Here is a 20,895-nt window from a genome sequence, read left to right as displayed (position 1 = left end):
AAGAAGCAGCACTGCCGTTGGATTAACATCCAACGGTCACTGCTTCCAGAATTGTTTGTGGACTAAGTTGACAAAGTCTTTCATACACGTCGACCTAGTAGACCCACAAGTCAGCCTCCAAATCTGTCCCAAACAGCATACAGCCCGAAATTTCTAGCCAAATTCAAATTAATTTAAGTACTAAACATACCTTAATTTAAATCCAATGAAATTTTACCCGCACAAAAACAATGAAATTTAAAATATAAAATCCGAAAGAAAAAAGTATTTTGGAACTAATTGCATGTTTGATGTATTTTTTCATTTTACAGCCCATTTAATATTACTTATAGCCCATTTCTTATTACTTATAGCCCATTTTCTAGGCAAAATGCATCCCTCCTCGTCTTAAAAGATTTCCGACCCAGCAGGGCGTAGAAAAACAAGTAGGCCTACGTTGGTTATTTTGCAAAAAACAAAATAGCTGGGCTAGCCATTTTCAGAAAGGAAAAAACAAACTGGGCTGGCCATGTGCTAGACGGGCCAGAGCTCCCGAACAACCCAGTCGATACCCTTCTCCATCCCGAAAAAACAAAATTACTGCGCGCTGCTGGGTCCCTACTGTCATCCTCACCATGTACAGTCATCTCCTTATTCCTCTCGGTTGTTGACCATGTTGACAACACCGGAGGGCGGCGCCACGGTGAGCGAACTAAGGCGGAGGACGATGGTGAGGCCTCGGACGGGAATGAACAGGAGCCGGGGAAGATGCGCAGAGTTTTAGGGTGCAATGTGGCCATGATGCGTGCGCGGCAGCACAACCAGCCGTGGGAGGCGGGAGCAGGCGGTCCCGCCGGCGCTGGTTTGGCTTTGGTGGCTGGAGGAAGAAGAGACTGAAGAAACACGGCAGACATTGAATGTCAATCCAATGGTTAAGGTTGGCACAATCATTTGTTGACTAAGCTGACACCAAGTATCATACTTTTATATATATATGAAGGAAAGAAAAACTAGGCTCATTCGCCTGATAACATACCCGAAACTGCGACATGTCGATCTTGCGTCGCAACTAAAACTGCGAGGAAAATGTGTTCGTCTGCCGTCCTCCTCATAGGGAATGTTCGCCACATAAGTGACTAGCATCCTTGGTTTTCAATCGAGAGGTCTTCGGCTCGAGTCCCAGGCACTCTCAATTTTGTCCTCCTTCCTTCCTCGCAAAAAAACAAAGAAAATCAAAGACTTGAGAAGGCGTACAGAACAAGCTAGTGTACCAGTAAAGAGATGTTGTGAGTTTTAGAAAAAAGAGAGACGTGCTCCTGTAGCTGGTTCGAACACAAACCTAGACTATGACTATATATGGTGCTATGCTACTCTCCAAGTAATGAAACTGACATATCCAACGTTCACTTCTCCTCTTCTCTACTTACTCTGCCTAGCATCAGAAGCTCTGGCCGCAGCAACCATGTCCACTGGTTGCTCGTCCACCTGCTCTTTAGCAGGAAACAACCAGATATGCGCCAAGTCGCCACCCGTACCATCGCCTGTGGGTCTCATCACACCCCCGCCGACACACGCACCACAGCCGGTTGCTCATCGCAACCCGCTGTCGTTGGTGTGGTGCCACTGCTGCAAATTACGCAGAGTCATCCATCACGTCTCAACCACAATCCTCAACCCTGGCCGAGTCTTCTACAAATGCCCGAATCATGGGGTAATAATATGTTTACGTGTTGTTTTGCTGCTTTCAGTTGCTCATCTTTTAATAGTTTGGTTGATGATCTTCCAATTTGATTCGTGCAGAAAAGGGAAGATTCGTTTGATTTGTATTTCTGGGAAGTTGCAGATGTGCGGGAACGCAACTATGCTGATTATTTGGGGTGTTGGACAAGTAACTGAAGGAATGGCAGAAGAGTAAGATGCAGAGCAAAAGGTTAAAGATGCAGTTCCTCTGATCATGGCAAAGCAACAGCTGCTGAACGGCCTAGACAACAATGAGGAGATGAAAGAGCTTGTGAAGATAATGGGGAAAATCGATGTGCTCTGTAGGATGATTGTCTCTTTATTTGCAGTGTATGTAACACTCATGATGTATTCAGTGGCTATGACGTGAGCACTTTGCTGAAACTAGTAATGAATGAAACCTGTGTAGCAGGCTGGGTGTAGTGTTGTGAACATCTAATGATTTGTATTAACAAAAATCAGGGGGTATCCCTTTTTGCTCATAAATAAATAAATAGCATAGGCCCTTTTGGCAATAAATAAATAAATTAGCAGAGGCCCTGTCGGGTCAGCTTTGTTCCCATTCGAAGACGTCCAGCAAATTGCAGTCCAACGGCAAACTATGTCATCAAATTCAAGTTTCAGAGCCAAATATGAGTACAACTAAACAACAATGTCATCATGTTTTAGTCATCATACAATCACCAAACACAAATGAACATACATAACAAGTGATGTTCTCACAGCAAAATACTAAACAACACGTTCATCAGGTTTCAGTTGTCATAGCAAACACAATTTCACATAGTAGATAAAAAACGTCTTCTGACATGCAAATACGACAAAAGAAATCTAATCATCATCCGCAGCAGCAGCGTCAACATCTTCGCCATGTGTATCAGTCTGAATCGTAATTCCCCAGAGTGTCATCTTGTCGTGGTATTCTCACGGGGGCTTGCGAGTCGACAGATGCCACAAGGGCTTAGTGGTGGGTAAGACTGCTGCTGATAGGACCGGGAGCGGGTATGCGAGTAGCACGCGGTGGTTTACCCAGCTTCGGAGCTCTCCGGAGAGATAATACTCCTACTGCTGCATGTCTAAGTGTATCTGATATATCTAGTACAGAGTGCTCCTGGAGCTGTATCTGAGGTCGGTGCCGTAGGCATCTAACATCCGGCCTCGTATATGCATATGAGCACACACATGTGCTTAGCTGTGGGTGGATGGATGAATGGATGTGTGTGAGGCCTTGTGGCCGTGTCTATGTGAGCCTCCCCTGGTGCTCCTTATAAAGGAGAGCCCAGGGGACAAGGGATGGCCCACGTGACCAACTTCACTATTTGGGAGACAATGATGTGACACCTTATACCTGCTACAGTGTATCACTATTGCTCAGCAGTGTCCGGATATAGCCGTCTTGTCCGCGGTATGGCCATCGTGTCGGGGTCTTGCCGGTGTCGCCTCAGGCTGCAGTCGGCAGTCGGCTGGTTGGCGCAGTCGGCAGCCGACATTTGGCCGGGCAGAGTAGTCGGACGGGAAGTCGGCAGGAGCGGCCGGACAGTCGGACTGAGGGGCTTTGCTAGCACCGATGTCTTGAAATATCGTCTTGCCATCCTCGGGGTACCCGTGGTCAATTACTCCGACAGTAGCCCCCAAGCCTCCGGGCAACTTGGCAAAGTTGGGCGGAGGTTTTTTGGTGAGTGTTCATGGAAATGATCATGAAAAAAGATAAAGTTAGTCCATGCAGGTATATCAAATGTTTACTTTTAGCATTGCAAGTTGTATGCGGAGGGTGCCGACTCGGTTTCATCCGAGCCCCTTCAATCTTTTTCATGTTCCCTCCACTCTTCGGCTTGTGCTCTCGCTTGCCGCACAGCCGCTCTGCGGTCTGTGGCTGAGAGTGGGCCGCGGAGCGGAGTGTACAGTACTCAGACTCTGGGAGCAGATTCGACCGAGCTGATACTCGTAAAGGAAACGGCCGGGTCGCCCGAACCGTTTATCTTCCCGGACGTTTTTCCAGTGGGTGGCCTCCAGCGTTCACCCTTGCTAGCCGGACAGCAGCTCTGCGGTCTGTAACTAAGAGTGAGCCTTTGGTACTGCGCATGCTACTAAGCCGTCTGTGGGAACAAACGTCTTAGGCCAAGCGGCCAGCTCCTAGGCCAACTCTGGCTGGCGCCGGGGCGAACAGTGATGCAACTGTAATAAAATGCGGAGATAGCCCCCGAGCATCGCCCGGGGTCATCCGTGCTTGCTTGATGCAAAAATATGCGGGCGAGGAGCTCACATTGATTTTCGTGTAGTCGCGGTCGTCGAAGAGAGCCGGTGCGACTCGGCGCTGCCACTGGGTGTAGCCTTCGAGCCCCCGGGCGCTCGAAGGGGGTCCCGGCCGGTCAGGCTCAACCGGTCAGGCGGCGAGGCGTCCTGCACCACCCTTCTTCTTCTTTTTCTCTTCTGCCGGCTGCTGGCAGCCGGACAAAACTCTTCTTGTTTTTGCTTCTTGTAATTTTCTGTAGGGACGTGTCAGCGCACCCGCTGGGTGTAGCCCCCGAGATTCGGGCCGACTGCTGAGCAGTCGGGCCGGATCTTCCGGCAACTACTTGGTCTTCTCTCTTTTTCTCATCAGCCGGCTGTGCGCAGCCGGACCCGGCTCGTCGGTCTGCCAGGCAGCGAAGCGGGCAGACGAACCGGCCAGCCGAGCGGCAACACGGGCTGTTGACCAGAGCAGTCAACTGGACTGCAGTTTGCAGAGCCAGATCCTTCCTTCTTTTTTCTGCCAGTCGGCCGTGGACACCCGACCTTTCTTCACCCGTCCCTGGGCAGTCGGATGCACACACGCATTTTTTTACGCATCCGGCTTGACCAGCCGGGTTCTTTTTCTTTCCTTCTCTGTACGAGCAGCAGGCAGGAGCGGGACGCGGCGGAAACCGGCGGCCGGGTCGCGGCAGAAGCCGACGACCGGGTTGCAGGGAGGCCAGCGGCCGGGGTGCGGCAGAAGCCGGATTGCCGGGTCGTGGGGAAGTTGGACTGGGGCGCGGCAGAAGCCGACCTGCCGGGTCGCGGCAGAAGCCGGCGACCGGGGAGGGAAGGTGAGCCGGACGGGCGCTGGGAGCCGGTGGCCGGGAAGCAGGCGGAAGCCAGACCGGGGTGGCCCGCGTGGGCGGACCCGGTAGATGCGAGGCGGAGCCGGGGCGTCGGAGGGGAGTGGCGCCGCGACTCGGTCGGGGGCGATGGAGGCGCGGGGCCAGAGCCGGACGGAGCCGGCATGGGAGGCCGCCGGCGAGATGAGTGATGCAGGCGAGGCGGCGGGAAGGACCCGGCGCGGCAACCCGGAGGTCGGACGGAGGAGCTCGCGGAAGGTGGAGGCCAAGCGCGGGGCCGGTTACGGAGCCGCCGGCCGAGTCGGCACGGACGCCGGCGGGCGCGAAGCACACGGCCTCGGGTGGAGGCGGAGCCGGCTGGAGACTGTCGGGGGTTGGGAGCGACATATGCCAAAGGATGGCTTATCATGGTGGGGGTGAGTAGAACATCGCCGGTGCCTGGAAACGGGATAAGGCGTAGACATGCACGCCGGCGAATCTTACCCAGCTTCGGGGCTCTCCGGGGAGATAACACCCCTACTGCTGCTCTGCGGGGTCTCCGCATGGTCACCATCGCAAGATGACTACAATGGTGCTCCTGGAGCTGTATCGGGAGGCAGGAGAGAGCGAGGCTGGTTCTCTCCTCCCTGAACTATGGGTCTATCTCTATCAAGGTCCGAACCCTTTGCATGGGTGCCCCGGGGGGTTTATATAGGCCTACCCCCCGGGGATACAATGGTAATCCGACTGGGCGTGGGTCCCAGCCGTCTGTCTCTTATGTCGCCGTCCTTCCTGCCGGCTTCTGGGGCCCGCCGACTGGTGGGTCCCGCGGACAGGCCAGACACTGTGCGGCGCTGCTGATGACGCAGGCTTGGTCATCGGGTCGTGGCAACAGTGACGCCGTCTATCAGGCGGTCACTGTCGCCACTCCCCGTCCAATCTGGTTTATGTCTTGTGGGGCCCTGGAGAGGAGACGGCCGACTCCAGGGAGGCCGACTCCCACAGGGCCGTCTTCGGGCGCTCTGGCCGCCCTTGGTTCACCCACTGACAGGCGGCCCCGCGGCCGTCGGGCCGTACGGGCCGGCGTCGTGGGCATAGTGCATCGCGCACTGTGGCTGAGGTCAGGGCAGGCATGGCAACAGTGCCGCGCCTCGCCGGAGATCGCCCGGCGATACGGCTCACTGTAGCCATGCCGGTCCCTCGTAGGCAGGGAGGGACGGCCACGTCGTGACCGTACCCCGCATCGGGCTTCGTGAAGTGTCAGGGGCCGACTCCCGTAGTCGGCACTCCTGGAGGTCGCCATCTTGGAGTCGGCTCCTCCAAAGATCGCCAGCTGGGACTCGGCTTCTTCGGAAGATCGCCAGCTGGGACTCGGCTTCTCGGAAGATCGCCAGCTGGGACTCGGCCTCTCTGGAGGTCGCCAGCTGGGACGCGGCTGGAGGGGCGTGGCATGCCCCGATGTCTTGAAAGATCCTGGGTCCCGGATCAGCCTACCCGTGGCCCATAACTCCGACAGAGATGGAGGCGGCCGGGCACGGGCCGGAGCTGGCGCGGGGGTGGTGCGGGGCACTGGTGGTGGCGGTCTGCCAGGACGCGGAGCCGGGCGGAGGCGGAGCCGGCCGTGGCGCGGCGACCCAGCAGGCTGCTCGAGAGGAGCCGGACCCGACGCAGCGGCGCGTGAGAAGCCGGACGCGGCGCTGGCTTCGTAGGAGGAGGTGGATGGACGGGGCGCGGCCATGATGGCCGGGGCGACGCAAGAGGGAGCTCGGACGCGCAGGGCGTGGATGGAGACGAGCGGCGAAATGGGGCAGTAGGAATTAAGAATGACATGGACTGTAGCAGCACGGTGAGGCGGACAGCGAGAAGGGCGCTTGGGGCCATGGTGTTGACCGTTGAGGTAGCCACGGCCATGGTCGTGGAGCAGCGATTGATGGAGCAGCGTACGGGGCGGCCGGGGGAGGCGCAACCCAGAGACGAGCGAGGGAGGCCGAACGCGGTGGAGGCCGCCGGCGCGAGCGTCTGTTGAGCGTGCTAGCTGCTGAGTGCAGACCAAGCCATTGTCTTGGAATTATCTGACTTTTGTTTGGGTAGTGTATGGAATATATCTGGTTCGTATCCGACCAATGTACAGGGATTATCTGGCCATCATACGCGCACTATCCAACTTGCATCTGGATAGTGTATGAAGTGTGTATGGCTATTATCTGGGAAGTGTATGGCTAATGGTTTGGCTAATGGTTTGACCATGGGTTCACTTGCATCTAGTTAGCTTGCATAGATGATATATGGAGGAGTGAGCACACGTTTCGGCCGAAGCAAGGCACGACACGGAGGAGAGTAGATGCGAGCGGCGCATGGATAGACGCGGCCGACCGAAGCGAGGCACCGCGCGCGGCGCGCGCGCGGACAAACGGCCGGTGTCGCGTCGATGGTGATGACAAAGGCGGCGAGGCCGACGACAAGGACGCGCCATCCCGCACGGCCGCTCTGGTGGCGGGTCGAAGTCGAGCCCCCAAGCGCTACCGGAGAAACGGCGTGACGCCGCGACGGAGATGACGAAGATGGTCCCGCCCGAACTGTGAAACCAGTAGCAGCGTGGTAGCATAGTAGTAGTACCACACCACGGTGGGCGCCAACTGTCGTGGTATTCTCACGGGGGGCTTGCGAGTCGACAGATGCCACAAGGGCTTAGTGTGTGGGTAAGACTGCTGCTGATAGGACCGGGAGCGGGTATGCGCGTAGCACGCGGTGGTTTACCCAGCTTCGGAGCTCTCCGGAGAGATAATACTCCTACTGCTGCATGTCTGAGTGTATCTGATATATCTAGTACAGAGTGCTCCTGGAGCTGTATCTGAGGTCGGTGCCGTAGGCATCTGGCATCCGGCCTCGTATGTGCATATGAGCACAAGCATGTGCTTAGCTGTGGGTGGATGGATGAATGGATGTGTGTGAGGCCTTGTGGCCGTGTCTGTGTAAGCCTCCCCTGGTGCTCCTTATAAAGGGGAGCCCAGGGGACAAGGGATGGCCCACGTGACCAACTTCACTATTTGGGAGACAACGATGTGACACCTTACACCTGCTACAGTGTATCACTATTGCTCAGCAGTGTCCAGGTACAGCCGTCTTGTCCGTGGTATGGCCATCGTGTCGGGGTCTTATCGGTGTCGCCTCAGGCTGCAGTCGGCAGCCGGCGGGTTGGCGCAGTCGGCAGCCGGCTGGTTGGCGCAGTCAGCAGCCGGCTGGTTGGCGCAGTCGGCAGCCGGCAGTTGGCCGGGCAGAGCAGTCGGACGGGAAGCCGGCAGGAGCGGCCGGACAGTCGGACTGAGGGGCTTTGCTAGCCCCGTTGTTTTGAAATATCGTCTTGTCGTCCTCGGGGTACCCGTGGTCAATTACTCCGACACATCTTCTTCTTCATCCTCAATGTCCTCGAACGTTTGCTTCTTCTTGATCAACTCTTGTATGTCCACAACACGATAGGCAATCTTTTCGCCAGCGTCATTGACGTGATGGTTCTCAAAGATATTAGGAACATCTGTGGAATCTTGTACATCAGGAGCAGTGTAAGCATCATCTTGTTGTGCAACTTCATTAAATGAATTCCTTTGCTTAAACCTTTGCAATACTCTCCAGTTATCACTACGTGCAAATGTGTCTTCCAAGAAAAATATCTGTGTTGCTTGATTTGCCAAAATAAAAGGCTCGTTGGTCTGGTACGCCACCTTGACATTGATGGATTTGAAATAATCATCAGCTCTGGGTTTTGCGATCCTGGAAAACAGCTTATACCAACGACAGCACAACAGAACCACACACTGATGATCCTCGAAACTGGAGATATACTGCAACTGAACAATGTCTGTTATGTTAGCATACATTTCAGTTGTCTCTCTGTCGTACGTATCCGTGCTCATGATGGCACTGCTTTGTGTCTTCCTGCCTTCGTCGCGTGCAAGGGTGTTGTAGCGCACATCTCCAACAACACAAGATTCATAATGTCTTACCCGAGTATCAGGACCCATTGCTAGTGCGTAAAGGGCATCATCAACTGTCTGCCCATCCTCCCTCATCTTCTTAACCCATGGTTAGAAAATAGACAAGCTGATCATCTTATGTACTCAATATATTAAAAAAACTGACAGTGCAATTCAAAAGCTTAGATGGCTCTTGACCATTCTGCAAATCCTGCCATAACCAGTTTGTCAATGTTTCTTGGATTTTGCGGCAGTAACTCCTTTTCGTAGATGCTGCACAACATAGTGATCACGTCAAACATCTAAATATATAAGAATGTGCTGCAAGTTTAGTAGATTACGATGTATAAGCTGCAGTACTTAGCACTTACTTGATATAAGGTAGTATCTCAGGACAGTTATTCAACACATACCATACCATTTTGTCCGAATATTTAGGTTTGTCCTCTTGTCGACTCTTCCCTGTAACTCGAACAGAATAATCGAAAACATTGAGCCGGGGATTGTCTTCACCCACCTCTTTGCTAAGTTGATCAGCAGTTTCAATGTATTTTGAGCAGAATGTCAATGCTTCTATAGCAATGTAGGCCTTTGCAATGGAACCCTCAGGTCTAGCTCTGTTCCTAACATAGCCCTTGAAAGTGCCTAGCCGCCTTTCAATAGGGTACATCCAGCCATACTGTACTGGACCTCTAAGTAGTGCCTCATCAGGTAGATGAACAGCCAAATGCACCATCACATCAAAGAAGGCTGGAGGATATATCTTCTCAAGGTCGCATAGGATAGTTGGTATCTTGTCTCTAAGACGCTCCAAAGCATCTACCCTGATATTTCTACTGCAGAGTTTCCCGATGAATTGTCCCAACTCTGGAACTGCTCTGTATAAGTCAGGGCGGCCCAATCCTCTAAGGATAACAGGTAAAACCCTTTGACGTAGGACGTGGCAGTCATGAGTTTTCAACCCTTGTACCTTGTTTCCATATGCACCGAATCTCCATTCAGGGTTGGAAGCAAATCCATGTGGGAATCTCACACGTGACAGGACCTCACAGAATTCCTTTCCTTTTACCTTGTCCAAGACGTACACAGCTGGTGCCATATCCCGTGGTTTACCTTCATCTTCCACCTACGAATCCTTTCTGATACCAGGTGTGTCAAATCAATCCTAGATTTTAAGTTATCTTTCGTCTTGCCTTCAATATTAAGAAGTGTGCCAATAATGCTATCACATATATTTTTCTCGATGTGCATCACATCAAGATTATGCCGTAGATCCAAATCTTTTGAATACTCCATGTCCCACAAAGTGGACCTGCGGGTAAACAATAATCTCTCTTCTGCCCTGCCACGCTTCCTTTTCCCGCTACCATTACCAGGGTGGTTTCCTGGGGTAATATGCGTGACCTTCTCTAATTCCACTTGCAACTCATCAGCGGTGAGCCTCTTTGGCGTATTGCGGTTTCCATGCTTTGCGTTGAACACATGTCTTCGGTATTTTGTAGGACGCGGTTTGTCCTTGGCAAGGAAACGGCAGTGTCCAATGTAACAGATCTTGCTAAGTATTGCGTATGATAGCGGATTCCTGTCACAGCGAACACATGCATTGTAACCATGTGTCGTTCGCCCTGACATAGTGCCCAAAGCCGGATAATCATGGACGCACCAAATTATTACAACACACAGAAAGAAATCAGCTGGTGGGCTGCTATATAGATCTCGATTGAGAACACCCCCCCATAGCTGTTGAAGTTCCTCCACAAGAGGCTCCATGAATAAATCAAAATCCTTTCCAGGACTTTTTGGACTTGGGATGAGCAAGGCCATCATGTAGTTTGATTCTTTGGTGCAGACATTTGGAGGCATGTTGTAAGGGATAACAAGCACTGGCCACATTGTATATGTGGCGCTCAGTGGCCAAATGGGTTAAATCCATCTGAAGCTAAGCCAAGTCTAATGTTTCTCGGGTCAGCAGCAAACTTTTTTTGTTTCTGATTGAAGCTTTTCCACTCACTACCATGTGATGGATGGCTCATTACATTCTGATCTCTGTACTCCTGGTTCCTAGAATGCCACAGTACATCTTCTCTTGTTTCAGCATCATGAAACAACCTCTGCAATCTTGGTGTAATTGGAAAATGTCTCAGAACATTATGAGGAATCCTCTTCACAACATCGCCATCTTTCCATCTTGATGATTTGCATTTCAAATATTCACTTAAGTTGGCATAATCCTTCCAGAACAGAACACAATTATTCTTCCAAACATGGATCATATCATATCCAATTCCAACTGCATGAAGGAAATTCTCTATTTTACTGTAGGTGTGTGGCAGCTAATACACATCTGGGAAAGCTTTGCAGAAATCAGCCAACATCGCATCGAATGATTTGTTGGTCATCCGCTCAGATGTCTTCACCTGAAGAAAGGTGACCATAGCTGAGAATACTGACAGCTTATTTCCTGGGGTGACAGCCACGTTGCATTGTTCCAACATGCGGGCCCACCATTTTTCTTTTGTAGGTGAAAGTTCACGAAATGCATGAGCATTTCGTAGCATTGCTTCAATGTTGGTCAAAATCACTGGCTCGGCCACCACCACCTCCTTGTTCTCTTCCACCTGAGCATCAGGCAGGTCAAGATGGTGATCTGCAGCTTCCATGTAGTCAGTAACATTAACGTTCACAGCTTCACCATGATGAACCCACCTAGTATATGTGACCGACATCCCATAGAAGTGTAGAGTATTTTGCACAGTTGACTGGGGTCTTGTAACTGAATTCATACAACTGCTCCACGGTTAGAGCACATCTCCTTTCGGACCACCGTACTCAGCTCTGATAAATTTCATGAAGTTTTCAACCCCCTTAACATATGCAGCGGAGAAACTTCGAGCAGAAGTCATCCAAGTCCTGTCCATCTGTTAGACATACAAATTAGTTCTTCTACTAGATATTACTGGAAAAACATATATGATTTTTTATGAAATCTAGAAAAAAATACCTAGGTCGATGTCTAAAGCTATGGCAAGATATTTGGACGAGCAGATCTAAGTAAAGAAATATATTTAAAGCTAATTCAGCAGACAGATTTGAGTTCTAAATTATGGCAGGCTGTGGAGTAGTCTATCAGCCAGTCTTCCGGCTTCACGGAGCCGGTGTACTTGGGCGTGTCTCGGGGGAGCGTGAACCCTTTGGGGAAGGGCTCGTCTCTGATGCGGGGCCCGAAGCAAGGCGGACCCAGCTCGTCTTCTTCTTCCAGCGCCAGGGATCGGTGGAGTCGGTCGATCTGATGGCGGGCGTCATTCTCTCCGACTCCCTCTCGGCGGCCAAGGCGACCTCCGAGAGTCGGGTGCTCAACAGGCGGTGGGGAAACTCGCCGCTCTCTTCTGGGCGGGGGAGGCAGGTAGTCGTCCCGCCGCTCTACTGCTCTCGGGCGGCCTTCTTGGTCGCGCTCGATGGTGATATGAGTCCGACTGTGACTGACAGCCGGCTCCTTTTCTTTCCTTCCGCGGACTCCGCCAGTAGGCGTTCGGGAGGTCGCGCCTTGATCCCGGCGGGGAGGCAAGTCGTCGTTCGGCTGCTGCGGCGCATCTGCGCGGCCACCGGCCGCGTTTTGCGCAGCAACCGCGTCAAGGAGCTGCTGGACTCGCTCCATCATTACACGGTGCTCTTCGCCCTCGAAGTTCTTCAGCTCATCAGTCGCCGCTTGGGCGGCGCGGATGTTCTCCGCCGGGGTGGCGTACATGGGGCGTTTTGCCCCGAGCAAGTCGGCGATGGCCGCGCCGCGCTGCCGGACCGCACCTAGACGGCTCGGCCCAGTTGGAGCCGGCGAGCTGCCTACGGCGCGATCCATCTCGCGCTGTTATGCCTCTGACAAGCGCCTCATGCTTGCCAGCTTCTTGGCGCCTTTGATGATCTGAAGGCGGCGCGTCTCCAACGTCTCGGCATCCGCGTCCTCTGGAATGGGCGAGGTCAGGTCTTGCAGGGCCGTTGGCAGCGGGTCCTGGGCTTCTTCGCCGGAGTGCTCGCCGTGGCTGATGACGAGCACCTCCGTGACGGCGCTTCCGCCGCTCTCCTCACACGGAAGCGGCTCGTCGTAGACCACCACGTTGGTGGGGAAGATGTCAAGCAACACGGCGTCGGAGTCGACCAGCATCGGGTCGGTGGAGCCTACGGACTCCAAATCTACGGCAGGCTCGCCGGCGACATGGAGTTGGTCGAGGAGACCCGCGAGAAGGCTCTCGGGGCCACCCGTGCCTGCGTCGGATGCAGGTTCGTCGGAGAGGCGCACCTCGCCGATAAGCTCGGCGAGGCCGCTCGCGGCGCAGGCGGCCTCAGCGCCGCACAGCGCGTCGATGCAGACTCCATCTGGCGAGCCTGGCTGGCTGCGCTCGCCAGGGAGGAAGAAGGTTCCCGTCCAGAACAGATCTCCGGACGACGGTGCACCTCGCCCACGGTGGGCGCCAAATGTCGGGGGTTGGGAGCGACATATGCCAAAGGATGGCTTATCATGGTGGGGGCGAGTAGAACATCGCCGGTGCCTGGAAACGGGATAAGGCGTAGACATGCACGCCGGCGAATCTTACCCAGCTTCGGGGCTCTCCGGGGAGATAACACCCCTACTGCTGCTCTACGGGGTCTCCGCATGGTCACTATCGCAAGATGACTACAATGGTGCTCCTGGAGCTGTATCGGGAGGCAGGAGAGAGCGAGGCTGGTTCTCTCCTCCCTGAACTATGGGTCTATCTCTATCAAGGTCCGAACCCTTTGCATGGGTGCCCCGGGGGGTTTATATAGGCCTACCCCCCGGGGATACAATGTTAATCCGACTGGGCGTGGGTCCCAGCCGTCTGTCTCTTATGTCGCCGTCCTTCCTGTCGGCTTCTGGGGCCCGCCGACTGGTTGGTCCCGCGGACAGGCCAGACACTGTGCGGCGCTGCTGATGACGCAGGCTTGGTCATCGGGTCGTGGCAACAGTGCCGCCGTCTATCAGGCGGTCACTGTCGCCACTCCCCGTCCAATCTGGTTTATGGCCTGTGGGGCCCTGGAGAGGAGACGGCCGACTCCAGGGAGGCCGACTCCCACAGGGCCGTCTTCGAGCGCTCTGGCCGCCCTTGGTTCACCCACTGACAGGCCGCCCCGCGGCCGTCGGGCCGTATGGGCCGGCGTCGTGGGCACAGTGCATCGCGCACTGTGGCTGAGGTCAGGGCAGGCATGGCAACAGTGCCGTGCCTCGCCGGAGATCGCCCGGCGATACGGCTCACTATAGCCATGCCGGTCCCTCGCAGGCAGGGAGGGACGGCCACGTCGTGACCGTACCCCGCATCGGGCTTCGTGAAGTGTCAGGGGCCGACTCCCGTAGTCGGCACTCCTGGAGGTCGCCATCTTGGAGTCGGCTCCTCCGAAGATCGCCAGCTGGGACTCGGCTTCTTCGGAAGATCGCCAGCTGGGACTCGGCTTCTCGGAAGATCGCCAGCTAGGACTCGGCCTCTCTGGAGGTCGCCAGCTGGGACGCGGCTGGAGGGGCGTGGCATGCCCTGATGTCTTGAAAGATCCTGGGTCCCGGGTCAGCCTACCCGTGGCCCATAACTCCGACAGTAGTCCCCGAAGCTGGTGAAGCCCTGCGGACGCCGCCTTGTGGGGCTTCAACAGTTTCATGCTTCCCAGCACCGATTCTGAGACTCGGTCGTTGTCCTCTTCGGGCCGACTCGCCGAAGTCGGACTTGTTCAGCGCGGGGTCACCGTATGTAAGTCGCGGCGGGAAATCAGGCGGCGTATCGAATACGCCTCCCTGCTGCTATCGAGGCGGTCCTATCGCGCGGTGCCACGTGGGGAGGGTAGTCTGCTCACCCACGCGCGCGACGGGACGGGCCGCCAGGCGGGACCCGCCACTACTGCGCCTGGGCTTCCGAGAGGATCCGCTGCGGTCGCGAATGGTTGGCTTCCCCACGCTGTTACTGCGCGCAGTAACTTCGTGGGGTAAATCATGGGGAGGCGTGGGCTTCGTGCGCAGTTAATCCCACGCCCGCCCCCTCGGCTCCTCAGCCCGTAGGGCTATAAATAGGCGGGGAGGAGTGGGGCGGCACTGCACGCGCATCCTCTCCCCCACTCTCCTGCCCTCTCTTCTTCCTCCTCCGCGAGCAAGAGCACCTCTCATCTTGGCGATGAGTTCTTCCTCCGCCGCGCCCCCTGCCTCGCGCTCCGGCGTGTGGGACGGCTCGGATTTGGAGGCGGAACATATCGAGTTCCTCCGCCGGACCCGCCGTCTGCCCAGCACGGACCTCGTGCGCGCCTGTCCCACGCCGGCGGGAGAGATCCGGCCCACGCCGGAGGAGGGCGAGCGGGTCGTCTTCCGCTCACACCTTATGCGCGGGCTGGGGCTGCCGGCGAGCGGTTTCTTCCGCTTGTTCCTGGAGTTCCACAATCTTCAGCCGCACCATCTCACCCCGAATGCGGTGGTGCTGCTTTCCACCTTCGCCACTCTGTGCGAAGGCTTCCTCGGCGTTCTCCCCACCCTCGAGTTGTGGGGAGAATTCTTTTCTTCGAAGCTTGGCACACAGGCCGCCGGCACGCCGGATCAGTGCGGCACCTACATCGCGGTGCGGCGCTCGACGATCGACAATCATTTCCCTCCCATCTCGCTGATAAAGTCGGTGAAGATGTGGCAGCGCTCCTACTTCTACGTGAAGAACCTCTCCACCAACGGCGACTGGGTCAACTTGCCGCCCTTCAACCCGGCCCCCCTAACTGGGAGGCTCCCCAGCTGGTCTCACCGGTCCAAATTGCTGACTCCCTTCGGAGCCGCCGCCGTAGCGCGACTCCGAGTTCTGCTGCAGTCGGAGGGCCTTGTCGGATCCGACCTTCTGGCCGCCTTCGTGGCGCGCCGCGTCCTCCCACTCCAAGGCCGGCCTCACCTCATCTGCCAGATGAGCGGCCGCCACGACCCGAGCCGACTGTGCACCAAGGAGATGCCTCGCAGAGAGGTGGCTAACTTGGTGAACCACATCGCACACTGCGAGTTCAAGGAGGACTGGCAGTTCGGCAAGGAGCCGTACTCGCGCGACAACCCCCCTCCAGTGGTAAGTCACATTTTCATGTAGTATGTTCTTTTTGCAGCCGACTCCGGCTTCTAATCTTTGTTGGTTCCTTCTGGGCAGAACCCCCTCATGGAGCCCGCAGCCGGCGCCATGAGAGAGCCCCACGACTACGTCCCCGACCGCGAGGCAAGCGACGTCGACGACCCCGACCTGGGGGCGGCGGCGCTGGAGGCTGACGCCGAAGGCGGCGGAGACGGGGCAGACGGCAGCTTCAGGCCCTCGGCCACCTTCGCCGACTGGCCCGAAGACGATGCCGACGTGGAATTTGTCCCATGCCCCCAGCCGAGGGCCGGCCACTCCGGCCAAGGCGGCGCGAAGAGGCGTCTCGCCGGGCCGAGCGCGCCTGGTGGCAAGCCGAAGAAGTTCAAGGGGGCGGCCGCCACGACCAAACGGGAGGAGGCGGCTGCGAAGGCCAACCGCTTCCGAAGGGAAGTGAGAAGGCCGCCGTTAGTTTCCGCGTAAGTCTTTATGCTCTTTTATTTTCTTTGTTGGATCTTGTCCGAGTCTTCTTTGATTTTCCCTCCATTCTTCTCCAGAGCCCCCCTCTCCCTTGAGAGAGTCGCCGTCCCCTCTGTCATGGGGTCGCTAGAGACGTCCGCCAACACCCGGCGGGTCGATCCCGCCGCCGACCTTCAGGAGGCGACGGAGCGAAACGCGCGGGAGAAGCGCGACGAGGAGGAGGCCGACCGCCTGGAGAAGGCGCAGGCCGAGAAGGCGGCCGCCAACGCCCAGAAGAAGCTGGAGGAGGCCAAAAATGCCGCAGCGACGAGGCGGCGTGCAGAGGAGGTCGCGCGTCGCCGATCGGCGATGCTCGTCCCTCCGTTGTCGTCGGTGCCGCCGGCTCCGGAGTTCACGGGGCAGACCGGGGAGGTCGGCACCGAGAATCCCCTTGTGGAGGAAGGCGGCGATGCTTCGGGCTCGGACACCCTCGTGCCGCCTTCGCCGCCTCTGCCACCGTCTGGGAGGCCGCACGGCAAACAGCCGGTGGGCCCATTGGATCCGCCAATCTCGGATGAGGCCGAGGTGCAGCTGCTTCTTCAAGTCACCGCGCCGGCGCGCCGCCGGCTTGAGAGGACGAGCTTGGCGCCGCGAGCTCGGGAGACTGGCGCAGCCAGCTCGGCGAGTCTGGACGTCGAGGCGTCCAGTGCCGCACCCACCGGGTGGTTGCGCGGAGGCGGCACCGGCCCGCTGAACCAAGCCCTCCTGGACGTCCAGGCGAAGCTGCGTGCGGAAAGTGACGCCCTCCAACTCTGCACCAGAGCGCATCTGGCCGTGCGGACATCCGTCCGAGTATGTTTCTTTCTTCTTTTTTGATTCCTGTCCTTCTCTGTGGGGGCGCGCCAGTGCACCCACTGGGTGTAGTACCCGAGTTCCGAGCCGGCTGCTGAGCAGGCGGTTCGGAACTCCCTCTAGCGAGTTCTGAATACTAACTTTTGCCTTTGTCGGCTTTTTGTAGGAGTATCATAACCTCCGCGCCACTGCCTTCAACCGCAATGTCGAGAAGCTGAACAAGCGGACCGCCGACTTGGCGGAAAGCCGGGGTGAGCTCTTTTCTTCCTTCTTCGCGGGGGCGCGCTGGCGCACCCGCGGGCTGTAGTCCCCGAGATTCGGGCCGACTGCTGAGCAGTCGGGCCAGATCTCCCCGGCGATCTAATTTGCTGATGACTTTCTTATCTCTTTCTTCGTTCTTCAGGCGCCAATGCCGCCCTCCAGGAGCAGCTCGGCGAGGCCAACACTGCTCGACGTGCCAAGGAAGAGGAGTGCAACAGGCTTGCCAAAGAGCGTGATCTGCTAGCAACGCAGCTGGCCGAGCAGAAGGAGCTGCTCTAGAAGGCGCAGGACGAGGCCAAGTCGCGGGAGGCCGCCCTCATGGCTGAGTTCGAGGTCGAGCGCTCCGCCTGGACTGATAGGGAGGCGATGCTGACCTCTGGCTACCACGAGATTGAGGACATCGTCGATGGTAAGTCTCTTTCATTTCTTTGGGCTTCCGACTATGTGTCAGGCCGGCTTCTGATTTTTTCGGCTTTCTTCTCTTTTGTCTTGGCAGACTTCTTTCCTGGTCATTCACAGGCAGTCCCTCTGGCCATCGAGGCTGCTCAGGAGGCGCGAAGGGCGAAAGGCGAGGAGATCGCCGCTAATGCCCCCCGAACCATCGACGAGCAGCTCCTGAGCATTGAAGCTCGTCTTCGTCCGGCTCACTGGCTGCTACGCCGGCAACGTGCCGGCGCCCAGGCGGTTGCCGCCCTGTGGCCCGACATGCCGGCTCTGCGCACCGCCAGTCGGACCGCCGACTGGCTGGAAGTCGCCGCCGGCCGTCTTTAGGCTTGGAAGGGCTCCTCGGCTCGGGCCGGAGCGCGCCGGGCCTTGGAGTTCGTCAAGGCGTGGTATGTGGGGCTGGACCTGGACCGCCTGGCCGCGTTCCGGTCAGAGGCCCAGGCCGAGCTGGAGGCCGTAGAGGGCGCCCTTGTCGAGCGCGCGGCGGCCATCGCCGAGTACACGGATACCAACGTCTTCGTGCCCGAGCGGGCCGAAGGCAGCGAGGAAGCGCCGCCGGACTGGTTCGGGATGAACCCAGAGTATGGCGAAGACTCGGCGGAGGTGATCGACTCCAGCGCCGAGGAGGAGGACGAGGCGGAGGACGGAGGCGAGGAAGAGGCGCCAGAAGACGAAGTAGGCGGCCAGCCTCAGCCCGGCCGCGCCTCCAGCAACGAGCCGTGCAGAGACAAGGCGACTGCTGCCGGAGGCGACCAAGCTGAGACCGCCCAGCCGACTGCCCCGGCACCCGACGCCGCCGTCACCTCCGACCCCCTGGCCTCGGAGGCCGCCTCCTAGACTGCCTTTTCCGCTTCTGTTTATCTGTTTTCAGTAATCCCTTGAAAGACTTGTTAGGTTTGAACAATTCCACCCGCGGGGTGTATCCTGAATTTCTATTCGAATATTCGGCCGAGGGCCTATGTAAATATTTATCTGATTTCCGCCTTTCCTTGCTTATTGCTCCTTAGGCTTTTTCCTTTGCCGTCTTCCTTTAGTTGCCGCCTTGCCGGCTGGACAGCCGCTCTGCGGTCTGTCGCTGGGTCAAGTGCTTGGCTACTTTAGGAAGGCAAGTACTTAGCCGTTTAGAGTTTCTTTAGCAAGCTGGCTTAGAAAGCGACAGGCCGGCTATCCGAGAGTCGGTTGTCATAGATAAAAGCTGAAACGACGAGCCGACTGTTCATGAGTCAGCTCTGTGGGGGGAGGCTGGTAGCCGGCTTGAGCTATGCATAAGCTTTAGGTCCTTAGCCATTTTTTCATGTGCGCGCTTGTTCTTGCTTGTTCTCTGCCTACCAGCAGTCGCTCTACGAGCTGCGGCTTTTGACAGGAGACGGCTTGAGCGCAACACATTACTTGCCCGACTGCAGGAAGCATTTCATAGCGCAAGACGGCAAGTCCCCGGGCCGACTAGTCGGACCCGGTGCCAGACGGTATGATAAAAAGCAGTAGCATGTTCGGAAGCCTGAATCTTATCATACAGATAACAAAAAAGGCAGTCCCCGAGCTCGTCTCGGGGGGCCTAAGGTCTTAGTACTTTTAATACAAAGGGGGTAGTGCGATACATACTGCATCAACTGTAAAATCTTCGAAGAAGATTTGCGTTCCACGGGCGCTCTGTTTCTTTGCCGGAGTCATCCCTCTTGCGCGCTCGAGGCTTCTGAGCGTCGATCAGATAGTAGGCGTCATTTCCCAGCACCTTGCTGATGATGAAGGGACCCTCCCAAGGTGCCGACAACTTGTGCTGGCCGGCTGTTCTCTGAATCAGCCAGAGCACAAGGTCGCCCACTTGGAATGATCTCGGCTTGACCTTGCGGTTGTAATGTCGGTGCAGACTCTGCTGGTAGATGCTGGACCGACTGAGTGCCAACAGTCGGCCCTCTTCCAGCAGATCAACACCGTCTTGGCGTGCTTCTTCAGCTTCCTCTTCGGTGTACATGGTGACTCGTGGAGAGTCGAACTCTATATCCGTCGGGATGACGGATTCGGCACCGTAGACGAGGAAGAAAGGCGTGAAGCCGGTTGACTTGTTTGGAGTTGTGCGCAGACTCCAGAGGACGGCTGGCAGCTCCTCGACCCAACAGCCGGCCGAACGCTCGAGTGGTTCGACCAGTCGAGGCTTGATGCCGGACAGGATGAGGCCATTGGCTTGTTCCACCTGGCCGTTTGACTGCGGATGGGCAACGGACGCTAAGTCCAGTCGGATGCCCTGCGTCGCGCAGAAATGAGCCAAGGCGCCTTTGGCAAAGTTTGTGCCGTTGTCGGTGATGATGCTGTGCCGTATGCCGTACCGCACCGTGATGTCGGCGATGAAGGTTACTGCAGTCGGCCCGTTCAACTTCTTGATGGGCTTTGCTTCCACCCACTTGGTGAACTTGTCCACCGCGACAAGCAGATGAGTTAGGCCGCCTCGGGCCATCTTGAATGGTCCTACCATGTCCAGGCCCCAAACTGCAAAGGGCCAGGCGATGGGGATTGTCTTCAGCGCGGAAGCCGGCTGAAGTGGTTTGGAGCGGAACATCTGGCACCCCTTGCATTTCTGGACTAGCTCTTTAGCTTCTTCCAGGGCAGTCGGCCAAAAGAAGCCGTGCCGAAAGGCTTTGGCGACGAGTGCCCTTGAAGCCGCATGGTGGCCGCACTCGCCCTGATGGATGTCTCTGAGAATTGCTTGGCCTTGTTCTGATTCTACACAGCGCTGGTAGACACCAGTGACACTGCGTCTGACTAGCTCTCTGTTGACTATGGTGTATGCTGCCGCTCGGTGCTGCACTTGCCGAGCCAGGATCTCATCTGTTGGCAACTCTTTGTTTACTAGAAATTTGAGGATGGGCTACACCCATGAAGGTGCTGCTATCTCTTCAACTGCTACCACAGCGACTTAGACAAGGGTGGCTGGGCTGGGAGGCGGCGGGTTGGAGTCTGCAGCCGTTTGCTGGGTTGACGGAGTCTCTGGGCCGACTGGCGCAGCTCCCGGGCCGAGTTCCGAAGTCCCCGGGCCGACTGGCACAGTCCCCGGGCCGGGCT

Source organism: Triticum dicoccoides, chromosome 4B (assembly GCF_002162155.2).
Source record: "Triticum dicoccoides isolate Atlit2015 ecotype Zavitan chromosome 4B, WEW_v2.0, whole genome shotgun sequence".
NCBI lineage: Eukaryota > Viridiplantae > Streptophyta > Magnoliopsida > Poales > Poaceae > Triticum > Triticum dicoccoides.
Note: the sequence above shows the minus strand (reverse complement) of the source record.